Below are 12,200 nucleotides of genomic sequence, written 5' to 3' on the forward strand. Positions count from 1 at the left end.
GGCAACGTTGCAACCAATCGATTTTTCCTACCTTACCGACCTGCAGTTCTTGATCGGTGGCGCCATAGCTGGACCGATTGGTCAGACTGTTCACGCTCTATCCAGCGGCGAGATGCCCCTGTGATTCTCTCAACTGGAATTTCGATCTATTATCCACTCGACGCGGGGAAAAGTAGAGTACGAAAATAAATGCACCGACGTGCTCGCTCCGGTTTCTTTCATGGGAGGAGAGAAGTTTATCATTTTGATGGGTGGCTCGTCGAAGAATCTAAGTTAACCGATGCGGGAAAGGGAAACGCGGCAAACGTTGGAGACTTTTGCGGCGTTGCGGTTCGCACGTGACTGTACCAGAAATAGTTTTTCGCCTTTGGAATCTTAACGGATCGACGCCGCGCAGATTTCCGTATTCCTTTTTCACTTTGTTCCCCCTTTTCCTTTGTTTCTTTTTGTTTCGTATGTACAGGTCTTTGTACAAAGAAAAATTCACGAGGCAGGGGGTTGATCTCACAGTTGCATAATTCGACGATGAGAACTCTATATCGAAACGGGGAACTTCACAATTCGCGTTTAACATGATAAAATGTTCGCGGGATAGTTTCGTTTGTACGAATGCTGTATCGGAATATTAATTGGCAGATAATTCAACGTTTCAATAATTTTCGATAATGCACATTGTTGTACATTTATAAACGTCCGATAGTCGTGTAGGGTCAAATATGTTTGACCAGAATGGTAAAATGAATGTGTAATATTACAGGTATCATGCTCGTACGCGAAATACCAGACAGATCAAGCAGAACGAAACGAAATTTCATATATGGCGAAGTTTAAGCAAAAAGTTGCGATGGAAGCTATTAAACACGGATGCACGGAATAGGTGGTGTATTACGTGTACGCAATTCTTGCGCGCGAGGATACCGTTACAAAGATAAACGTCGGTTTAATGGAATATTTGCCCCTGCGTCTGTCATAAAGAAACTATGCATTCTTTCAAGTACACTGTGACTCTGCATTTTTATTGTACCTTTTCCTTATGCGCCTCCGCCTAAGAATTCAAATTCTCCGTTTTATCCCTTAATGTACTGCTTTACGTTTCGGTATATCTCGTATCGTGTTACATTTAATACTTAATTCAAATGATATTAGACAGTCGCTGCAATTCCTTTTACAAATATTCTATAAAACACAAAGAAAAGCCATGCAAACTCTATTTTATACTTTCTACGTACGCTCTAATCTTTTCTGATAATTCGTTTCTTCTAAATTGGCACGATTATATACTGTTCATTCTTATTTATCAACTGAACTAATTTTGCGTTGATCGTAATAACAATACCAAATGTAAAATAGAATATTAACGTTGCAGATTCTTAACGAGGCGTTAATCGTTGTTAGTCCCCCCATTGCTGTATGAGATTATCAGTTAATTACAAGCTGGTTTTCGAAAAAATCTTCGGAAAGAAATTTCCTCATTGACAGTTGCTGCGAAGGGTGGTACACCATTTAGGGATGACTAGCGTTCGCAAATTCGTCAACGCGGGAACGGGTTTAAAAATAAGACGTAGCCTGGAAAATGTGGCGCGTCTATTGGCGTTTCTGCTCATTAAGATAATTGAGTGGGCTCACAAGGCTTTGCCGCGATAACTCATTCAGAAGCGTCGTTCCCTCGGAAAAAGTAAATACAAAGAAAACGAAAGCGTACAAGAGGCTACGTGTTCGCTGAATGTGTTCCACCGAACGAGTAACAAAACTACCGGATAATTCATCGTGTTCGCGTTGGCAATTTGATTCTCTTCCCACTACTCGTTTACGCACGTCACTGTAATAAATAGGCACGTATAAATTTCATTTTTCTTGCACGCAAACTTCAATTTAATCTTAAACAAAAACCCGAACGTTAATCTTCGGAAAAGCAAGCGAGATACTGTAATTAGGAAGATATCGATCGGTCGAACTTGATCGTTCACGAGGCCTGCTCATTCACGAGCTCGTACTTTTTCCGCGCTTTGTTCAAACATTGTTATTAATTTAGGCTCCCCGGAACCGGGAGGAGCCCTCCGTTCACCGAATTGAAGCGTTTCTCCGCGCCGTAAGCGGACGTGAAAAGAAAAATTGCGGCGAATGTCGTGGAACCGGGCGGGACCTTAAAACAAACGTTTCGACGACGCGCTTTTCTCTCCTTCTAATTTTATCTCGCCGCCTCCCTCCTTGCTGCTTAGCCGTGTATTTTCGTAACACGTGTCACCTACGTATAGGCACCTTATCTCCGTGGTTAACGAACACACGAGTGTACTTGGCGATCTTTCGAACACGTGTACGAGCTCATCCCTCTTGTTTCGGTTCTAATGCTTCGCTTGCCCCACCTTTCTCAAACGAGTTTGCGCCTCATGCGGGTTAAACGATCTGCCCGTTGTTAGAACCGCCATTCTTGCAACCTTGTTGTTGACGATCGAGCCGGATCGTGAAAATGCAGTAGTACGTGAAAATTGCGATGTAGAAGAGAAACTGTGCAACTTGTGAACACGAAAACCAAAAGAAAATGGTAAGATGGAAAAAAGAGGACGTAGAAATATGAGACAAAACTAGTTGTACCTCATAGATCCGTGTAAAATCGAGCAAGTTAATGGTCCCTATCCTGTCCATCGACGAAAAGAAAAGAAAAACGCAACCGAGACCCGCGCGGAATCGCGAAGGTTTATATACGTGTCGATTGATTGGCGCATTCCATTTTAAACGTCGTGGCGTTTCCTCTCGCGCCGCTAATCGTCGCTTCGATTTTCTCCGGCGACATAACAGCCAGCCATGTTTTTCCCTGATAATGAACTCCGGTAATCTCGACTGTTGTCGAGTGGTTCGCTCTTTGTACGGTGCCGACCGTGTAGAAAGTTCGTTGGTTTTTAGCAAACGATGCAAAATACGGTATAAAATTGCGATCTTAAACGGCCGGTAGCTTAAGAAATCGTAAAAATAGTTTGAAAAACGATAAAGGTCGGAGCAATTTTAACGACGCGTAAATCATCGTTGCCCGTTCGCAAAGCGAATTATTAGAAGGACCGAAATTCACAGGAATATTTCGAATTTATCCTACCGATGAATTCGATAAATGCCTATCGGATATTGACGCGGCAGTAATTAACCCCTCGGGAACATCGACGTTTCGAACGTCAAAACGCTGTTATTCCATTGCGAGTCGTTTTACGCATCGCGCGTCGAGAACATTCCTCTCATTCGATAATTACTTGTGTAATAAAAATATGACGCGGTGCCTTTATAAATATAAAACGACGAAAGCCTTTTTATCCGAATAAATGAGATATCATCTATTCTAAATTTGAGTAATTTTCTATAAATACTCGGATTTCACCATCGCTACGAATGCGAGAGTTTGAAAGGGAAATGGTATGATTTTTAAATCGACCGTGTCGCGGGTGAGATTGAACTACACGTAGGGTGGTTCGCAGTTCACGGTACGCGTGGGTTCGTATGTTTCGAAATAAGACGAAAATCAAGAAGAATATGAAAAATTGCGTCGGAGCGTTCGTTTGCGGAAAAAAAAAGAAACGAGTGCGAAAACTAGTTGCTTCGTTTCAGGCTGTTCGCACGTGGACGGATACCGTGAAATTTAACAGTGTCGAGAACAAAAGAGAATTGAAAAGGAACCGGATAAGATTACCGGCGCCACGATAAATCCGTTGTCCTGGGGTACCTTAACGACATTGTTGTCGCGTCTGACTTTAGCTGGCTATAAAATTCGGACCTGGTTTAATGCGAAATGAATGAACAAATTCTCAAGATGCCGCGTGTGGTCAGCCGAAGCCCGAACTCGCGCAACGGTCGACCGTTTTACGAGCTATAAACCTTTTTTCGCTATTGTATCGAGAAAGTTGGTACGGAGCGCGTACGCCTGTAATTCGCTTCTTCGAAGCTAAAAGAGACAGAACGTTTGGTTTTTAAAAAGCACCGCCTTTTTCTGCCTACGTTTGGTCACGGTTTGAACCGTGGCGGGCGGTTTATGCGTTTTCCTGCCTCTTATCTAGATTTCGTCGCGACTCTTCTTCCTCCTGGCGAGAAAGAAGCTGCGGGATCAATTTGAGAGGGTTCCCCGAGGAGCAACCGACGGAGGGCGAACAAGGGAGGCGCGGTCCCTCAGGCACGTGATGAGAAAACTTGTTCGGTAAATGTACGTATTTGTTTGTTGGACGGATACGCGTGTCGGTGCTTAAAGATTGCCGCGTATTTGTGCCTGCTCGATGATGGGGAAGTATTATATATTCGGGAAGGGATACGGATTTAGCGGAGAGACGCGAAAGGGACTTTGTTGGTTAAGGTCTCTGTTTAAGAACGATCGTTGGAATTTCTGGCAATTATTTTTTTCTACAAATTACATTTAGGGATAGTATCTCAGCCACGATAACGAGCACATGTTTCGAAATTACCGAGTTTATATCTGGTAACAAATTTTATTCGTCTACGCGTATTTTTATCAAAAATACAGAAATATACAATTTTGTAGTATTATAACGCGATACGCGTACGTCAGATGTACAACTTGCATCAAACTTCGCGAAAGCCATCGTTGGTTCTCCAAATTACTTGGATATCTTCCAGCCTGTCTAACAATTCGTAAATCGAATTACCTAAAAGTGCAGAGTCCCGGTCGATCGTTTAACAAATTCCACCATGTGCAAAGAACGACTAACAAATATCGCGAACCTGATCGAGCCTCTTATTCTTGCGCCCCCTGCTCGTCCACTGTAACCCACAGAGACTGCCCCTCTTTATTTCAGAGTCTTTATCGTCCGACGGTACTTATACGTTCGATATTCTCTGGTCGATGGAGAAAAACGGGCAAGATTGATCGCGAGCAACAAAGGAAGGCAGATTAGTGGTTTATCGACGAGTGATCTTCGAAAGCGACATCGAGCGTGGGTGGGGATGGGGCTGGGCGTAAGGAACGGAGGGGCTGCTGGAGCAAGCGGGGACGCGAGTTGCATTTCAATGGACCCAGCGCGTACGTAAAAGTGTTTCGTGGATTCCAACGGGGTAAAAACCCTCGACGATGACCGTTCGGACCGGGGCCTCACAAAGGCACCGCCATTTCGTGCGGATCCCGGCCATGGTGGTTCCGCGCGCGCGCCGCACCCCGCGGAATGCTCGAACACACGGATTTTTGATTCCAACGAACCAGAGAGGTGTATGAATGCTGGAAATCCTGACTCTCTGTAATAGGTCAGCCTTGCAAAACGCCACTATCGACGTTACGATGCGACGGGACTGAGTTTGTTCGATGAAAAAGGTGGACGCGGTAACGCGGTTCGCTGGCGTTTCATTGGTATTTCGATCAGTCGGAAATCAGTTCGCTTTCTACTCGCGTTATTCTTCTGAGAAAATTAGTCTCGATAGTGAACAATGCGCGCAATTTGCAAAGTAGCGTACGCTCGTGACCTCGTTTTCTCGTTACCAGTTTCAAGCATAGTCGGCTCTATCTCGTATCGTACACACGTTCCGGTTAAATCGTCTACACGTGTAATATTGCCGGCACTTTCCGTTCGACAATGGCGGCACATTTTTCCGCGTGCGTTTCTAAGAAGGCCGCAATCGCGGATTTGCAGCGGAAGAAGGTCGAATAGCGCGTGAACGAAATAACGAACGTACGAATTACATTTGCGTTATTGCGTTATGCGAGCGGCGAGTAATAGTCCACCGAAAGGAATTCTTCGACCAAGTATTCTGAATTCCCACGTAATTCGCTCGGTTCCATGAAACACGATCTTCCAAACTCCGCAATTATGTAAGCTAAGTAAACTCGGTAATTCTTTTCCAAGTATAATCGTTGATTTGGAAACAATTCGATCGAAGTACGAAGAGATAATAAAACACTTGCGCGCCGATAAACGGCTTTAGAAACGACCAAACGTATTACCGAAGAAACGAATTAAGAGCGACGTAAAATTAATTGCACGCGATTAATGCGGTATTTCGTTCGTTTTTTTTCTATCTTCAAATCCGCGAATATACAAAGAAGAAGCGACGCGATGGTAAATTACAGCGCAGCTTCGGTAGCTGTCTGGCCTATGTACGCAGAACCATCTAATCCCCTGTTCCGTCGCGAAAGCAATTAACGATCCTTCGACCGTTTTTCCGGCCATCATGCGCGTACTTTATGACGCTGTAATTGAATGGCGCATCACCGCGATTATGTGACTTGACATCGCTATGACTTCCCATGCGCGTCATTCCGCTCGAATTCACCGCCTCTATGCGTCTCCCTCTCCCTCTTAATGATATCCGATAACGAGCTATCTGCTCTGATAGCTATCGATTTGGTAAAAATGTTCCAGTTACTTCTCATATTCGAGAAGATCACCGAGCCGAGGAATCTACGTTACAGACGACTATTCTAATCGATCGAACTATTGACTATTACATTACTGTTACATTTCTAAAGGAATATATTCTCCAAAACGCAATTCCTCGTTCTTCCTCCATCTCTCCCTGTTGGAACACCGTAAGGCACAATTTCAGTATCGCGTCCATTTCGCTACAAAGTCAGGTTACACAGAAATCCGCGCGTACACTGGCAATTAAACGCACGAGGATTGAAAGCCTCGGCGAAAAAAGACCAACTGGTGACCGCGTACAGCGGTAACAAATATTAAATTGTCAACGTACAAGAAGACTAATTTGGGACGGCGAGGAATCGACGCCGCAAACGGCAACGTAGTCTCGCCGCGTGCTTCTTGTCCGTTTAAAGTTTCGGCATTAGGAAAGGTGGAATGCGTGTAACTGCTACCCTTTAACTTCCCGTTGCCGTCCGCGGGAGCTTTAACGAACCGGCGGCGTAAAGTTCGCCCGGGGGCCGGGGACACGCTGACAACGAGAAGCCGAACCATGTGGTCAATGCGCGTTAAACGCTTCGTGCCCGGTCGTTTAACGTTCCCCGTGGATATACGAACGTTCCACGGTTATTTCGAATGCGCCTGGTCCGCTGGTTTTTACGTCGGCATAACTCGCGTCACGCCGACGATCTCCACTTTCCAAGCGTTTATATTTTCCCAACGGCAGTCCAGGCGAAATGCAAACTTCGCCGCTTTACGTCCCGGTTATACATTCGGTGCCATTTTTTCGCGCGCCGGAAAGCGCGTAAACAGATGATAACGACGCGTTTAGAGACACTTGGAAGCTCGTTGTCGGCGAACGATGACAGGTTCAGGCGCCTTCTTTGTTGCAGATGGCTTTGCTGATCGTTGAAGAGTCCCATGGAAAGATGGGGTGTTTAAATGCAGTTGTTCTTTAATACTGCACCGTAGATCGATGTATGAATGCAGGGAGCGAAGCTGTTGTAGGAACGTTTAGAGAATTCCCCGGTGAACCTATCAATTGTGAGATAAAATTAGAGGAAATTTGAGTAGCCAGTGCGATAAAAGTGCAACGAGGAAACTTTACGGCGCTCCAAGTTACTTTATTCTACCGCGATATCAACGTTCCGTACTTGTATGACTTTCGATCCCAATTTACTCGAAATCTACGTAGGAACAGTACCCCGAGTTCTTCCACATCTTTCACATTCCTCGACGAATACGCCATTTGCGCTGTCGCTGTCTCTAAACGTACGTAGCAAGTATACGTACGTTGCATTTCTGCATAAATTTTTGCAAGAGGCGTCTTCTCGTTTCAAAAACATTCCAGTCGAAACGTTATCGGTATCGAGACGGATAAGCACACGCCATGGAGCATCGGCGCGTTTCTGCTCAAGTGCCGCAAAAGGATCCGCTAGATCGCAATCGAAGGGAAATAAATAACGGCCCGCGTCTCGGCGCATTTGTACTTCTAACGAGCGTGACAATGTCGAGACACCTTGCACGCTTTGATTCCGTGGCAGTCAGCTGCCGGAGGGCCTGTTGCACCGTCTGTCAATCCTTCGCGTGGATACGACAGTCTCTCGACGATAATCTATGCGATTCCTCGTCCGCCGTTACCGAAACGCACCTGTACACGTTCGTGCAACGTGAAAAGTCGATAGACAGAAGTTGAACGTTGCGACGCGTTAAGCAGGATAATTGTCTGGTGACCCGTTTGCAAGCTTCGTAATCAGACAACGTTCGGTGCTTCGAGAAAGTTTGACGAGCTCTTAGACGCTACGTGGAACCGGTTGAGCGGTTGGAAGCGCTAGTCGGAAGATGAAGATGGTGTTAACGCGTGTGGAGGATGTATAGTTGGATTATGCGAATCGCTCGCAAACCAAGCTCCTCCACTCTGCCAATTTCACGATTTCGCTACTCAAGTATGTAATTGATATTCGACACCTCGAGAAGTAAATAACTTACTTTCCGAATTGAAATTACTTGCGCATCTCGACGTGGAGATTGTGAAATTTAGAAAAAGTGGAGTAGATCGATCGGCTTAGTTTCTCGAACGCTCGTTCACGTCGGAAACGTAAGATCTTCTCTCCAAGTTCGTTCGAGCGACGCTTCTTAAATCCGCGTTCACGGGGACGAACGCCTCAGAAGGAAGAACACTGACGCGTTTTCAACCGGCTAATAAGACAGCCGTGAAGCCCAGGCTTCGTGCGATAGTCTCGTACGTGTCGATAGAGTTCTTTTTGCTTGGCGCGAGTCGCGACTTTCGATAGTGACTTACGAGATACTAAATCTTAGCCGAGATACGCAGAATTGGTATCCGTGCGAGCACGAGTGAGAAATACCTGGGATTACTGGTCCGATCGGTTCGATATCAGGCGTCTTCGGCATCCGCTGGCAAAAGCAAGAATTATCGCTCACTCTGGACCGGGAGATGGAGCGCGCGCGCAACCGCTCGCGGATCTACTAGGAAAACGCGGTGCAATCTCTGATTGCTTGTGAAATCAATATGGCGGCGACCATCAATCGAGGTAATTGACAAGGTAATTGGCGTGGTTTCATACCTCGGCGTAGCGGCGCGCATAAAACGCTGAAGAACCGCCGGTCGAACGAAATAACGCATATAGGGAAAGTTGTTGCGCGAGTTCGGCACGTTTCTCCGCGTCTCTCGGGTTCCTTCCTCCTTTTTTTTTTTCTATCCCTCGGTATTCTTCGCATTGTTTTTGCTTCCCAATATCTCGTTTCTTTCGTTACCTTCTGGTTGTATCGTACGAGCGAATTGCGCGGATTGCCACGGCGAAGGGTGTAAGTCCTAAGCGTGAAATTGATACGTAAACGTATTAGAGGCAAAAATTGTACGGTCGTAGAAAGGATTCAAACGTGACCAAAGAATTGAAGAGGAAAGAAAGTAGCTACCGCGTTAAGATAGAAACGGCTAGAAAGAAAACAACTTTTCCTCTTTTAATTGACAAACTGGCTGTCCTCGGCAGCAATTGCGCCGAAGGAAGCAATTTCATTTACAGCGGAAACCCGGTTTTCAACCGACGAATTGGACTCGTCTTGGAGAAAAAGCGAGGATTTTTCCCGTGGAGCGTTTACGAGCGGTCCCGTAACGTTCTCCCCTGCCCCGGAAGCACGCTTTAATATCCGCTTATGACGGCTATGTTTCACGGTCTGAGACACCCACTCGGCCCCATTCCGCCCCATCAACCCCCATAGTGCGTTTAATTTACGTGTTTTCGCGAGTTATTCGTCCCCACCTTTGGCCAACCCTCGTCGAAGGGGGTCGGTCGCCATGGCGACGTCGAGCGTTCCGACGCCCAATCGTGGGGCGCCGACGATGTCGGCGTCAGCCCTACGAAGCCGTGGAAAGACGATAATAATTGATGGGAAACGGAGAAGGACAGAAAAGGGGATGGGACCAGCACGAAACGGAGTTGGCGGTTTTCGTTCCTTTCTTCGTTCGCGATGGGGTGAGCTAAATCGGCACCCTCGAGATTTCCGTTATTAAGCGGACTGCCCTCCAAGTTGGATTTCATTTAGTCAGGTAATTCTGAGTTTTCGAGACTCTCCTGCCATCACTTTCTTTCCTGATTATTTGTTTATTCGGATAGATAGGTTAATTAATCGTCCTTTGCTGTTGCAACGCTACGCCTGGTATTATTTTTCATTTCCTGTCACTTCGTATTTACGCGAATGAATTATCGCGAGAAACGATTACGTATTTCTCGAGGGTTTCACAAGGCCAATAAACGTGTTTGTATTCGTAGATTCACAGTTGCAGCGCGTACTGTCCTTTATCCTTGTTTCGTCGAGATTTACAAATTAGGATCGATAATTAATCCCAGTTAAATAGCGGCTGCTATAATTTCAACGAACGAGTGACTCACATTCGCGCATTTCGCGCACGCTTCGAATTGGCAACGAGTCAAGGAACATCGTACGCATTTGCATGTAGTCGCGCGCGTACCGCATGCGTTGCACTTTAAGTGCGCGTGGTAACGCGAGTAAGACAATGCGACTCGAATAGTGTCGAATACTCGCGGAAGTTCAAACGTTCGTCGCGGTAGAAGTCGCAGAGTATCGCGAGCGGGTATTTAATTAACGATCGCGGATATAATGACGACTCGCGTTGCAGACGACGAAACGTAGTCGATCGCTGTCGTTAGCAAGCGTTAATAACCTACGAAACGCTGTAGGAGATACGTTGCCTCGATTTCTGCGATACAATTTCTTCCTTCGAAACGTTTTCATTCGGAAAGCGACTGCCTCTATCTCTAGCGACACCAGCGCGCAGAGAAACGACGAATTCGCGTATCAACTTGGTCCCGGTTGAACTCAGAATTTCGCGAGCGGATGGTAATCCTTGGATGCGGTAAGTAGCAGGCCGAGTTGGCGCAGAGAACGCTAAGGGGAAGACGAAAAGGGAGGGTTCCGCGGGCTGCATACCACCTCGGCCGAAGTAGTGCAAACAGAAGCTGAAGTATCAGCACGCGCGGCACGCTACTTGCGCCTTGAATGCAGCCGAGGGAACTGGAACATCGGGCTGCCAGCTCCCGATCCGGACTCGATGTAACACGCATGCACGTATACAGAAACGAAACCGATCGCGAGGACGCGCGTAACAAGCGACATCGAGCAGGGCCTAGGGAGAAAGAGACGCATCCCCTGGACCGCGAGCCACCCGGGCTATGCAACGCTGAAATTCCGGCGACTTGTGGTGTCACTCGGCGAATTCCACTCGGCCTACGAAGACGATTTCCTGCCTCCCCCGTCTGCGCTGTTTCTGTCGTCTCTGTTTCTCTTTTACCAGCGAGCCCGCTGGCCTCTTCGTTTTCTGATCGCGGATACCTTAACGAGCAGCCATCGCTGATCGATGCGCGCGCCCCGAAACGACCGGCCGGTGATCGAGATGCAGATAGGATGATCGCTCGTTGCCAATGAACTCTTCCTTTTGATCTAACCCTCGAGCAAGGTGAGACCGCTTCTGGCCTGTTTCTATTCTCGGGATACCCGACGTGGCAATTTGTTTAGAGGATCGTCGACGTCGGTCTGCGTTTTAATTAGGGAAACGCGAGACGCGTAGGAGTCTGTGGTTTCGCTTTCTGTGATTTTGTCGCTCCTTCTAGAAACGACGGTGTTGGTTGCAGATGCGTATTTGATTGGATTGCAGGTAAACGAAAAGTAACAGCAACGTTACCTAATACGAAAATTATCTCACCGGCGCTTATCGATATTGTTATCAGACGCGCGGAAATTTATTTCGATCGCGTCGCTTTACTTGTAATCGTTCGTGCACGACGTATTAAGGTATATCTGTCGTATTAATTATGAAACAGGTACGAAAGACCGATAACTTTCGCGTTAATCTCACAATTTTAAGAAACTCGTATCCTGTCGTTCCTGCTGTCTCATTGGCCTCTCCGCAGAGGCAACGAGCGGCCATCGATTCGGCGCGAAGTAGCAGCCGATTCTATCGGGCTTAATCGGTAACTGATCGCATGCAAATCCACGGTGTTTCTCGCGCGAAAGACGGTCGACACCGAGGGAAGGATGAAGAGGGGGAGAGGAAAAAGGAAAGAGAAGAAATCGTTCCCTTGGCTCTCGACCAAAGCGAGAGTGGTGATCAGCTGCGCGAGATAAAATCTTTACTTCTTTCCTGCTGTCCCTTACGCCGGCCCACGATCTCAATACAGGCTTGCTCGTTCTTTCGGCCGGGCCGACAGACCGGTCGGTCACGATCACAAACGAAAGCCAGCTTGTAATTGTCTCGTAAATTCCGAGTATCGGTTTAATAGAATATGATAAAAAGCAGCGACAAACCGATGAATTCGAGACATT

The sequence above is a fragment of the Bombus pyrosoma genome, linkage group LG12 (genome assembly GCF_014825855.1).
Source record: "Bombus pyrosoma isolate SC7728 linkage group LG12, ASM1482585v1, whole genome shotgun sequence".
Lineage (NCBI taxonomy): Eukaryota > Metazoa > Arthropoda > Insecta > Hymenoptera > Apidae > Bombus > Bombus pyrosoma.